This window comes from Carcharhinus amblyrhynchos, chromosome 2 (assembly GCF_965287045.1).
Source record: "Carcharhinus amblyrhynchos chromosome 2, sCarAmb.v2.hapA, whole genome shotgun sequence".
In the NCBI taxonomy this organism is placed as follows: Eukaryota; Metazoa; Chordata; class Chondrichthyes; order Carcharhiniformes; family Carcharhinidae; genus Carcharhinus; species Carcharhinus amblyrhynchos.
This window is the reverse complement of record NC_137325.1, coordinates 55891207-55905098: the sequence shown is the minus strand read 5'-3', so window position 1 is coordinate 55905098 and position 13892 is coordinate 55891207. Positions and strand designations below refer to the sequence as shown.

Sequence of the window (13892 nt, the reverse complement as noted above, 5' to 3'; positions counted from 1 at the left end):
TCTTGGGTCTGATGCGGAGGCTCATTTTGGAGACAATGGGCCTATGATCTGTCCAGCAGTCGGCATTGCACATGGCCTTGGTTACTCTGACATCCTGCTTGATTGGCGGGCAATGAGGAGCAGTGTCTGGCAATACAGCGGGATATTGATAGGTTGGTTGATTGGGCAGATACATGGCAAATGGAGTTTAATCTGGATAAATGTGAGGTGATGCATTTTGGCCGGAATAATGTAGGGGGGAGTTATATGGTGAAGGGTAAGCCCGTAAGGAGTATAGAATCGCAGCAAGACCTGGGGGTGCAAGTGCACAAGTCTTTGAAGGTGGCAGTGCAAGTGGAGAGTGTGGTGAAGAAAGCCTATGGTATGTTAGCCTTTATAGGAAGGGGTATAGAATATAAGAGCTGGAGTCTAATGTTGCAGTTGTACAGAACATTGGTTAGGCCGCATTTGGAGTACTGCGTCCAGTTCTGGTCGCCTTACTACCGGAAGGACATGGAGATTCTGGACAGAGTGCAGAGGAGGTTTACCAGGATGTTGCCTGGTATGGAAGGACTGGGGTATGAGGAAAGATTGAAGAAATTGGGACTCTTTTCCCTTGAAAGACGCCAACTGAGGGGGGAATCTAATAGAGGTGTATAAGATTATGAAGGGTATAGATAGAGTAAACAGAGATAAGCTATTTCCTATGATAGAGACACGTAGGACAAGGGGCCATGGACTTAAGGTGAGGGGGGAGAGGTACAACACCGATATTAGAGGGAGGTTTTTCACACAGAGGGTAGTGGGGGTATGGAATGCTCTGCCAAGTAAGGTGGTGGAGGCAAACACGCTAGAGTCATTTAAGAGTAACTTAGACAGGCACATGACTGGGTTGGAGATGGGTGGATATAGGAAATTGTTTCAAATAAGGGTCATTAGCATTGGGGCATCCCTGGTAATGTAAATGGGTATGGTATGATAATAATGTTTTTTCTCTTTTCATTCACAGGTTTTAAGTCGGTCCACCTCATGTCCAACGAGGGGCATACACGCGATGGGTCGTACTGGGGCTGCTCTTGGTTGTTCGAGATTGGCCTAGTGCTTCATGTCATTAGTGTGTGCCTAAACTGGACCAGATACTGGGCAAGACAACAGCTCAGTGACTATCGCTGATTGCTGTGCAGACACATGGATTTGGGCCGGTGTCTGTGGGAGCTTGCGCATTCTCCCCGTGCTTGCGTGGGTTTTCTCCGGGTGCTCCGGTTTCCTCCCACACCCCAAAGATGTGCTGTTAGGCTGATTGGCAGGAATAAATTGTCCCTAAATCAGTTTCCCTCAATCTGGATGGCCGTAAAACATTAGACAGGGGTCGTGGGTGGAGAGGGGGACTAGTGGTGTTGAGATGGCGGCGCGGGCTCGTTGGGCCGAAGGGCCTGTTTCCCAGGCTGATTTTGTTCTTTGTTCTTTGTCTTTCCTCCTGACAATGACATTGTCGTTAAGATGCCAGTGCTTAGAACAGGGGTGCAGCCAGGAGGTCTTGTTACGGTTAGGCAGACAGAAGGTTGTGTTGATGATGAGGAGGTCATGTGCTGCACAGGTCTTCAATAAGAGTAGGCCATTACTGTTACACTTGCCCACTCCATGCCTCCCAATGACTCCCTGCCAGATTGCAGAGTCACACCCTACTCTTGCATTGAAATCGTCAAGCAAGATCAGCTTGTCGGTATTGCTCACTGCTGATAATAGGGCATCTAGCTTTCGTAGAACTTGTCTTTCATCTCATCCGGGTTGTTCATTGTGGGGGCATAGGCTCTGATCAGGGTGGCTTGACTTCTGTTCTGTAGCGGAAGCTGTAATGTCATAAGCCGGTCATTCACACTCTTGGGTACACTATCAAGTTTCCGAACAAGGTGACTCCTGACGGCGAATCCAGCTCCAGCACCACAGTGCTCATCACTGCCGGGACCGCTCCAAAAAAAAGTGTATCCACCTCCAGTTTCAGTCAACTGACCTATGTTGGCAAGACGAGTTTCACTTAGGGCTGCAATGTCTATGTTGTATCTTGCAAGCTCTCTGGCAACTAAGGCTGTTCTTCTCTCTGGTCTGTCTGCTGAAGGGTTGCCCAAAAGTGTGCGCACGTTCCAAGTGCCAATGGTGAGCAGTGTCACCTTGTGTTTTATTTTGTTTGTTCGACCGCAAGATTAGATCCCCACCAGCCGCGATAAACTGGCCAGGGCATAGTGAAGCAGGCAATGTTTAGGGCACCTTTTCTAGACCCTTCCTCATTCTACGGAGGTGAGCAGTGCATTCCTGAAGAGGACTGCTCAGTCACCCAGGTAGACGCCAAGTCCCACTGCTGCTTCGGTCAGCGGAAAACGACCATTAGACCGGAGCTGCCTGTGTGCAAATCCGTGACTACAGCTCTCAGTGTATCCACACCTGCTACTTCGTTGCTCGCCCATCACCACAGGACTTCAAGGGTTGAACAGGACACTGATGATGATGACGATGATGGTGTCGAAACTAGCGCTTGATTTGAATTAAAGTGGGGGAGAGTTGCGCAGCATCAGCCTCTCTTCCCAATTCCCATCTAGATCCAGTGGCAAGACAAGAGTCGCAGTGGATGACCAGGACATCTTCTGTGTCTTGTCCTGCTCTTCGTGTTCCACGACGCTTACAGAGTCTGCCTTCTTGACCAACGTACCTTCCACTGGTCTCATCCGCTCAAACCGCCGGACTCTGTCTTCACACGCTGGGATAGACATCGCCCTATCTCACCGAGGGTTGAGACCCGTCGGCTACCCTCACCTGGTTTAGCTGGCTTGTCAAGGCCGTTGCCTGGGGTGTGGCTGCTGTTGCATGCAAACAGGTACAGACAGCCACAGGTGAGAGCTGAATACCAGGTGGAGACAAAGGATGGACAAACCACCCTAAAAGGATGCAACATGTTTCTCCACCAAAGGTACTACCCCTCCCTGACACCCCATACACGCCCTGACTTTGAATAGGAATTTGTGGATCCCCTCACTCCTACATGCTTCAGAGACTTAGACAACCTACAGCCGGCACCTCAAAGCATTGAAGAAGTACCAACAGCCTATGCAAGATTGTCCAAATCCGATAGCAGGAAAGATAATCCAACAGCAACGTTCTCTTCAAAGCTAACTTGCCCAGGATGGAGATGCTAATCAATCAAAGCCAGTTTCATTGGACAGTACATGTACCTCATACGCTGGCACCAAAATCCTGAAGCAACTCCTTTACATAGAATTCAGTGTGGCAGGAGACTCGCAGGAGGAGAGGGTAAAGGAGTCCTCTTTAAAGACTTTAAGGATGCCCTGAAGAGATTGAACACCCCTGCTGCCTCACTGAAGTCCCTGGCTTGTGACTGATCAAAATGGAGAAGGTTCATTTAAGGAGGCACCAAACATATCAAAAGATTTCATCAGGAATGTACAGAGGTCAAGTGAGGCATTGGGGGAAGCATGCAAATCTCCAAAAACCTTTCAAATCCAACTCAAGTGCCATCTGACAGATATGATCAGGGAAAACCCATCTAGTTCACTAATGTCCTTTAGAGAAGGAAATCTGCCATCCTTACCTGGTCTGGCCTACATTTGGCATCAGAGCCACAGCAATGTGGTTGACTCTCAACTATCCTCTGAAATGGTCGAGCAAGTCATTCAGTTTCAAGAGCAACTAGGGAAGAGCAACTAGGGAAGGGCAACAAATGCTGGCCAACCAATGACGCCACAAATGAATTTAAAAAATTGGCAAAGTCTTCAGACTGCACGTTGGAATTATCAATCAAATTAGAATGCATTGAACCAGAGTGGAAGCAAAATCATCCTCAAGCCCAAGGGAATAACTTTGAATGTTGCTGGCTTGTGTTCTTGTTGCCAAAGCAATGTCCTGCATCAAAATGGCAGATTGAACACTATGAGTTAGAAATGTGTGGCTGTGTCCTGCTATCACTGTGGAGGTATGGTAGCTGTGTTAATTTAGGTGCCACTTATTGAATTTATAAGTCTTAATTTATATGTCTTTATAAGTTAGCAGAACTAGAGGGCACAGCCTCAAAATAAGGGGGGGGTCCAGTTTAGATCGGAGTTGAGGAGGAACTTCTTCACTCAAAGGGTGGTGAATCTCTGGAATTCTCTGCCCATTGAAGTGTGGAGGCTACCTCGCTGAATATATTTAAGTCACGGATAGATAGGTTTCTGACAGACAAGGGAATTAAGGATTATGGGGAGAAAGAGGGAAAGTGGAACTAATCCACTTCAGATCAACCATGATCTTATTGAATGGCAGGGCAGGCTTGAAGGGCTAGATGGCCTACTCCTGCTCTTATTTCTTATGTTCTTAATCTATGGGAAAAGGAAACTGACATAGTCATCAGTCCTAACATAGATATAGACACAAGAAAAGTAATGATATTAAATTTGGGACATCTTCTTTCATATGGTCATGCAATGTCAACTGAGGCTTAGTTGGTAGTACACTTGCCACAAGATGCTAGGATCAAATACCACTCCAGGTCCTGACCACAAATATCAAGGATAATACTCAGTGTAGTACCTCAGGAACAGTGCACTGTAGGAAATGAAACATGAAACTGAGGCTCCAAACAGCCTGCTCAGGTGATGTACAATATCCGACAGCGTAATCCGAAGAAGAACAGTGGTGTCCTGGCCAACATTTATCCTTCAAGCAGCATCACCAAACAGTATGATTATTTAGTCCTTATCAGACTTTTGTTTGTTGAGTGCGTACTGTTTGTTGTGTTTGCTACATTACAGCAATAACTAAACTTCAAAAAGTACTTCGCTGGCTGTAAAGCACTTTGAAACATTCACGATTCTGCAATCCTAAATAAATGTTAGTCTCTCTTTCCTTTATAGTAAGTGTAATTTTATTTTCATTGGCTGCTATTTGGACAATATCTAAAAACAAACTGTAACGTTCGTGCACACAAGGTTGTACCTATATAGTGGACGTCCTTGTACAGTGCGTTACTTAGTGATGTACTCATACAATGGGTAGAGGCATTAATATCATAACTTTTCTTGTGTCTATATCTAGGTTAGGACTGATGAGTATGTCAGTTTCCTTTTCCCATAGATTAAGTCTTATAAATTCAATAAGTGGCACCTAAATTAACAGAGCTACCATATAAAGAACAGAGAACAAAGAACAACACAGCATGGGAAACAGGCCCTTTGGCCCAACAAGCCCACACTGCCATTTTAACATTGTGAGTTCCTTCTTCCACCCATGACCTTTGTCTACGCTTACGGCACTCCACATTGGAAACCAGATTGAGGGGAGGCTAATTTAGGGACAATTTGTTACACCAATCAGCCTAAGAGCAAGTCTTTGAGGTGTGGGAGGAAACCGGAGCACCCGAAGAAAACCCACGCAAGTACAGGGAGAATACGCAAACTCCCATAGATACCGGCCCAAATCCATGTATCTGCACAGCAAACAGTGATAGTCACTGAGCTGTCGTGTTGCCCATCAGCTGGTCCAGTTTAAGCGTACACTAATGATGTGATGCACTAGGCTACTTTTGAAACATCCGAGAGCAGCCCTCGCATGACCCAACGCATGTATGCCCCTTGTTGGACAACAAGGTGGACCAAAGCACCTGTGGATTAAAAAAGAAAAACATCAATAACATGCACATCTTATGCAAACATTCAAGGGAATTCCCAGAAGCTCAAAAGTAAAACAAGTGAGCCAGAAAATATGTTGGAAGGTCCATAGGAATCAATTGATTCCCAGGAACGTCCCAAGGCTCTTGATCCTTATTTAAAACAGTCTCCTATATCCCTCCATTTCTATTCCACTCATGTGTCTATCTAAGTATCCCTTAAACAACTCCAGCGTGCCTGCCTCCACCACCTTACTTGGCAGTCCATTCCATACCCCCATAACCCTCTGTGTGAAAAACCTCCCTCTAACATCCGAATTATGCCTCGCCCCCCCCACCTCACCCTAAGCCCGTGGCCGCTCATAATATTTGTTTCCAATCTAGGAAAAAGCTTACCACTGTTTATCTATACCCTTCATAATCTTATACACCTCTATTAGATCTCCCCTCATTCTCTGTCTTTCTAAGAGAAACAGCCCCAATTTGCCCAATCTTTCCTCATAACCCAGTCCTTCCATACCAGGCAACATCCTGGTAAACCTCCTCTGCACTCTCTCCAGGGTCTCCACGTCCTTCCGGTAGTAAGGCGACCAGAACTGGATGCAGTACTCCAAATGCGGTCTAACCAACGTTCTATACAACTGCAACATTAGACGCCAGCTCTTGTACTCTATACCCCTTCCTATAAAAGCTAGCATTCCGTAAGCTTTCTTCGCAACCTTCTCCACCTGTACTGCACCTTCAAAGACTTGTGCACTTGCATCCCCAGGTCCCTCTGCGTTTCTATACTCTTAATAAGTCTACCCTTTATCATATAACTCCCCCCTACATTATTTCTTCCAAAATGCATCACCTTGCATTTATCAGGATTAAATTCCACCTGCTGTTTATCTGCCCAATATACCAGCCTATCTATATCCTGCTGTATTGCTTGACACTGTTCCTCACAGTCCAGAAGTCCAGCCATCTTTATGTCATCTGCAAACTTGCTGTTCACACCACGTACTCCTTCTTCCAAGTCATTTATATATATTACAAATAGAAGAGGTCCCAGTACTTAGCCCTACAGCACACCACTAGTGACAGACGTCCAGCTAGAAAAAGACCCTTCCACTACTACTCTCTGCCTCCTATTACCAAGCCAGTTATCAACCCATCTAGATATCTGTCCCGTTGAAGTGGTGGAGGCTACCTCGCTAAATATTTTTAAGACGCGGGTTGATGGGTTTTTGATAAGAGAGGGGATTAAGGGTTATGGAGAGAGGGCGGGAATGTGGAACTGAGCCACGACAGATCAGCCATGATCTTATTGAATGGCGAGGCAGGCTCGAAGGGCTAGATGGCCTACTCCTGCTCCTATTTCTTATGTTCTTATGTTCTTAACCTTTTCAACCAAACTACCATGACGGACTTTGTCAAACGCCTTACTGAAATCCATATAGACGACATCAACGGCTCGTCCTTCGTCGACCGTTTTTGTCACCTCCTCAAAAAATTCTACCAAGTTCGTAAGGCACAACCTCCCCTTAACAAAGCCATGCTGCGTATCCCTAATCAGATTGCAGCGCTCTAAATGTGTACACACCCTATCTCTAAGAATCCTCTCCAACAACTTCCCTACCACTGACGTCAAACTCACCGGCCTATAATTACCAGGGTTATCCCTACTGCCCTTTTTAAACAATGGTACCACATTCGCTATCCTCCAGTCCTCTGGGACCTCACCTGTGTCCAAAGAAGAGACAAAGATTTGTGTCAGAGGCCCAGCAATTTCATCTCTCGCCTCCCTACGCAGCCTAGGATAAATGCCATCAGGCCCTGGAGATATCTTCACAGTGATAGCAGGACACAGCCACACATTTCTAACTCATAGTGCTCAGTCTGTCATTTTGATGCAGGACATTGCTTTGGCAACAAGAACACAAGCCAGCAACATTCAAAGTTATTCCCTTGGGCTTGAGGATGATTTGCTTCCACTCTGGTTCAATGCATTCTAATTCAATTGATAGTTCCAATGTGCAGTCTGCAGACTTTGCCAATTTTTTTTTATTCATTAGTGGCATCACTGGTTGGCCAGCATTTGTTGCCCTTCCCTAGTTGCTCTTGAAACTGAGTGGCTTGCTTGGCCATTTCAGAAGACAGTTGAGTGTCAACCACATTGCTTTATATATGAGTAAATAATGGTAATCAGATAGTCCAATTCTTTGCTGCATTAAAGATCGGCCTAGAAACAATTTAATTACCAAGTTTTTTAGAAATCAAGCCAACCAGATGTATATCATCGCAGTGCCATAAATAAAGCTTAACTAAAACACAACCAAAGAAGACTTTCTGATTTTGATTGGAAGATAAAGGTGCCCTAATCATGTATTTCAAACCTATTGCTATGATAAGGCAAAAACAGCTTCTAAAAATAATGGTCACATGATATGCTTTTCGAAAGCTTAGAAGTAGGGAGTAAGGATCAGATGGTAATTTATAGTTACGGAGCTACTTTCAAGCCTGCCAAAAGATAACAATTTGGCATCAGTTATTGTTTCTATTTCACCAACTATAAGTTAATTTAATGCTTGAAAATATATATCCATCAGATAAAAATGTGGTTGTACACTCAAAAATGTGTTAGAATCAATGCTGTAAACTGGCATTTGGACAGACCACAGTTATCATCACACTGCTTACACTGAAACTGAAACTACAGTAGAACTGAATTATTCATTATCTATGCCAAGTAAGTCACGCTGTTGGCTCAAACCCTCAGCAAAGTAGGAGTAAATAACTGTCATCAGTGAGGACATTTTCAAATTAAACAGTGGATTATATAAGGTGGAATTCTCCAAAAAAACTTCAAGTGTCTCAGTGAGAATAATGGAATGATCTGCCCTGGTCTTATTGGCACCCTCCTCACTGCAATCCACTGACACTTAGTGCACTGAAAGAGATGCCAGGTGATACATACTGTTATAGAGTCCCCAGGCACATGACTGACCCAAGTGGCTGCAGCTGCACTCCATTAACAAGGGGAAGCTGCATTTAAACATTTCCGCAGTACTCACAGCCAGTCATGCCAGGAAAATGGCACTGCACAAACCAGCCCCTCAGTTTATGGAGGGAGAGCTTGGACGGCTGCTGAACACCGTGGAGGGGAGGCTGACTATCTTGTACCCCTGGGAGGAAAACAACCCAGGACTAGGGACTCAAATGCGACCTGGGAGGTGGTGCCTGCAGCAGTCAATGCCTGCGGTCTGACAGCAGGACTGGCGCCCATTGCCAGAAGAAGATGAATGACCTCATTCAGGCTGCAAGGGTGGGTGTCCATCTGTCTCATCTTGGCAGCAATCCCATCCATCACACCTGGAATGTCCACCTCAATCCACCCCAAGACACCCAGTGGCTGTCCAACACCCTGACCACCATCCCCCAGACTAGCATCATCCTCGAATGCCTCTGGCAAACCCCCATTCACAGCCACTGCCTGGCAAAGCACAGTGTCGAGCTACATCACCTCATCTCTAAAAGGACAATCCCTAATTTTGAAACAGTGCCCCCTAATTCTGATCTCACCCACAAGAGGAAACCTCCTTTCCATGTTCACCTTAAAAAGTAAACACAGTAAAAAGTCTGACAACACCAGGTTTTAGTCCAACCAATTTATTTGATAGTAAACTCACAAGCTTTCGGGTTAGCCCCTTCATCAGGTGAATGGAGAGTCCTGGCCTCAGACGGAGCATATAAAGCACAGACAGTTTAGAGATTACTGTTAGAACGCATTCTAATCAGTAATCTCTAAACTGTCTGTGCTTTAAACGCTCCGTCTGAGGCCAGAACTCTCCATTCACCTGACGAAGGGGCTAACCCGAAAGCTTGAGTTTACTATCAAATAAATCGGTTGGACTAAAACCCGGTGTTGTCAGACTTTTTACTGTGTTTACCCCAGTCCAACGCCGGCATATCCACATCACCTTAAAAAGACCATTTAGGATCTTATATACTTCAATCAAGTCACCACCCACTCTTCTAAACTCTAATGGAAATAAATCTTGCTTGTCCAACTTTTTCTAATAAGACAATTAATTCACTCCAGGTATCAATGTAGTAAACTTGCTCTGAACTGCCTCCAATGCATTTACATCGTTCAGTAAATAAGGAGAACTCAACTGCACATTGTTCAAGATGCAGTCTCACCAATGCCCTGTATAACTAAAGCATTACATCCTTACTTTAATGCTCAATTCCTCTCATAATAAAGGACAGCATTTCATTAGCCTTCTTAATTACTTGCTGTACCGGCATACCACTTGTTTAATGGGTACACTAAATTTCTGGAAATAAATGAACTAATACTTCAGTTAAAATAAAGGAGTGAAAAGTTTGATACATTGGAATAAACACTTGGTACGATCGCATCACTCAGTGATTTCCAGGTTTTTATCTTTTATGTGGCTCATGCACTAGAAAATGTAGATCTCTCTGCATCTCAGAATTCTGCAGTGCTCTCTGTTTAGCTAATATTCAACTCTTTCATTCATCCTACCAAAGTGAACAACTTGACATTTTCCCACATTAAATTCCATCTGCCAGATTTTTGCCCACTCATTCAACCTATCAATTTGGCCTCTTCACAACATACTTACCTACCTATTTTTGTGTCATCTGCAAATTTAGCCACCTTTTGAAGTTTATTTTTTAGTGTCACAAACATTAACATTGCCATGAAATTACTGTGAAAATCCCCTAGTTGCCACACTCCGATGCCTGTTTGGGTACACTGAGGGAGAATTTAGCATGACCAATTCACCTAACTAGCACTTCTTTTGGACTGTGGGAGGAAACCAGAGCACCCAGAAGGAAACCCACACAGATATGGGGAGAATGTGTAAACAGTAACCCAAGTCAGGAATCAAATCTGGTTCCCTGGTGCTGTGAGGCAGCAGTACTAACCACTGTGCCATCCTTGCCTTCACTCCCTTCATCTAAGTCATAGATATAAATTGTAAAAAGTTGAAGCCCTGCAGGACTCCACTCATCACATCCTGCCAATCAGAAAAAGACCAATTTATGGATACGCTGTTTTCTTCCAACCAGCCAATCTTCTATCCAGGCTAATATGTTACTGGCTACACCATAAGCTTTTAGAAGGATATAACTAAGGCTAGAATCACATTTTTTTCATCAGTTGGTGATTTCCAGGTTTTTATCTTTTAAAAATCATTTGTTTGCTACAATTGGTCAAGCTCAGTGAAGTGATATTAAACAGCAATTACTCAACAGATGGAAGATCAAAGATTATTCTCCTAAATTTTGACTGGATTTTAATATTTTGCAAAGGTTTGAAAAACAACAGGTTTAAGAATATTTTTGGAAATTTGTAAATGGTTAACTGAAAGTCCATTGATGAAGTAGAGCTATCCCTCATTTAACATAGCTAATGTGTTCCAAAATAGTGTGCTAAACAAAAGCATGCTAAACAAAAACAACTCACCCATGGAAGAAATGCAATAAGAGTGGGTTACATTCCTGACCTAGATTAAAACCTATTTTCATGAATTCATTTAACATATTTTATATATTAATCATACATTTTTTTCATGCATGATAGCACTTTGGCCAATCAGCGCTTTAATCCCAAAGAACTTGGAAGGAGTTAAATTATATCAGTATACACTACAGACTCTCTTCAGGTGAACAAGGTCTAAATAATTTCATAGAGCATTTAAATTAATTCTGATGAGAAATCACAAAGCTTCCTTTTGATTCTATGATTTTAACAAAGTGAAACATTTAACATTAAAGGCCTACCAGTGGTACCTGGTTTTAAAACTTTTCACTCTCAAAACTGAGTCTCATCCACCAGGAGCCCGTAAGTGCAAATTTACCCCTTAAAAGTTAATCATAGAATAGAATCATAGAACCCTTACAGTGCAATAGGAGACCATTCAGTCCATCGGTTCTGCACCAACAACAATTCCATCCAGGACCTATCCCCACAACACCACATATTTACTCTTAATCCCCCGACAAGGGCCAATCAACTTAACCCACATATCTTTGGATTGTGGGAGGAAACCGGAGCACCCAGAAGAAACCCACCCAGACATGGGAGAATGTTCAAACTCCACACAGTCACCCGAGGCCAGAATTGAACCCGGATCCCTGGCACAGTGAAGCAGCAGTGCTAATCACTATTACAGACTACTGGAATCTCAGAAAACCTTTGTTGTTTGTATAAAATCAAACCAGACTATGTATACAATACTGTACTGTATTAAACTGAGCCTTGATGTGTTGTTGCATGACTAAAAATCGAACATATTGATTTGCTTTCGATTTAAATTATGTTACTTTGTTAAGTCTCAATCAGCTTTGTTGAATCATACTACTGCAATGACTGACCCTGAATCAGTGATGAATAAATACAATTAAGTAAAAGTTAATAGTGGTGTAAACTAGTCATTTATATCTTAGAAGTTAGCTATACATTAAATAGTACTTAGCTAATCCTTTGCTTCATTTATACCAATGACCAAACAACGGCTGGATCTTTTTGCATTTATTTATATAGGATAATTTGAAAGATGCCTTCGGGCTCATTTACACAAAATCTTTGGATACAAACATAAATCTCAAACAAACTTCCCTACGTACATTTAAATAAGTTCCTGAGATGTCTTAACCGGGTGGATATGGAAAGGATGTGTCATCTTGTAGAAGAATCTGAAACTAGGGGTCACTTCCTAAAAATAAGGAGTCGCCCATTTGTGACTGAAGTGAGAATTTTTTTTCTCTCAGAGGATAGTGAGTCTTTGGAACTCTCTCCCTCAAAAGGCAGTGGATGCAGAGAATGTGAGTGTTTTTAAGGCAGTGGTACATAGATTATTGATAAATGGGGGAGGGTGGTGAAAGATTATTAGAAGGTAGGCTGGAGATTGCGGTCAAATCAGCCATAACCTAATTGAATTGGGAAGTGGGCTCAAAGGGCCGAGTGCCTACTCCTGCTCCTGATTCATATGTTTCCACATATGTAAGTATGTAAAACTGTCTTCAAGTAGCCTTTAAAATGTTTGTTTTTAAGTGTCTTTTTTTTGCAAACTAATTGAATAATTCTTCACTGTCAGATTTGAGATCAAACTGTGAGGGAGTTTATCATGACTCCATATCCATCCGGTTAAGACCTCTCAGGATCTTACTTAAATGTATGTAGGGAAGTTTGTTTGAGATTTATGTTTGTATCCAAAGATTTTGTGTAAATGAACCCAAAGGCATCTTTCAAATTATTATATATAAATAAATGCAAAAAGATCCAGCCGTTGTTTGGTCATCGGTATAAATGAAGCAAAGGATTAGCTAAGTACTACTTAATGTATAGCATAATATAGTTAATAACAATTGACATGAATCCATCAGAATTCTGCCAAATTGGCCAGCTTTTATTGATTGAACAGCAACATTTCATAACACACTTTTAACCTAATAAAATGTCTCTAGGTACTTCACAGGAGTATTACAAAAAGAAGCACGGTACCAAACCACACAAGGAGAAATGAGGTCAGGTGACCATAAGCTTGACTATAAGAGGTAGATTTTAAGAAATATCTCAGGCAGAAGAGTGACAGCGAGAGGGCGAGCAAGCGAGAGAGGTAGGTAGGATATTCCACACATTGGGAAGGAGGCAGTTGGAAGCACAGCCACCAATAATGGAGTGATTAAAAACCAGCTCCACAAGAGACCAGATTAGAGGAGTGAGAATATTGCAGAGATAGGAAAGAGCTAGGCCTTGGAGTGATTTCATAACAAGGATGAAAATTTTATGTTCAGGATGTTGCTGGACTGGAAGCCTAAGTAGGTCAGCAGGCATAGACCTCATACAGTATCAGGACTTAATGCATGTTAAGATGCAAGGAGCAGTTTTCGATGACCTCAGGTTTGTGCAGGGTAAAATGTGGGAGACCAGCCAGCACTGCATTAGAATAGTCAAGCTTAGAAGTAACAAAGGCATGAATGTGGATTACAGCAGAGACAAGTCAAGGCTGGGAAAAAGTTGGGCAATGTTACAAAGTTGAGAAAAGAGAAGGAAGAAGTATTGGGATATCTTCTATTCAAAATACTTCCATGCAGTTTGGAAGCAAACCAAACGCTGCAATGAGACCCATTACTTCAGACAGACCTCAAAAATCATCTGAAGTTGTCTAAAACTCTTGTAAAACACACCAATGGAATCTACAGTACACAACTGCCAATCTCTTTAAGCAGAAAGCTCAGA

General features: G+C 43.0%; 1 protein-coding gene across 3 annotated transcripts in view; it reads right to left on the bottom strand.

Annotated features, from left to right (window-relative positions):
* Nucleotides 1-13892, bottom strand: part of wipf3 (WAS/WASL interacting protein family member 3) — a 103994-nt gene that overhangs the window by 53657 nt on the left and 36445 nt on the right. The window lies entirely within an intron of this gene.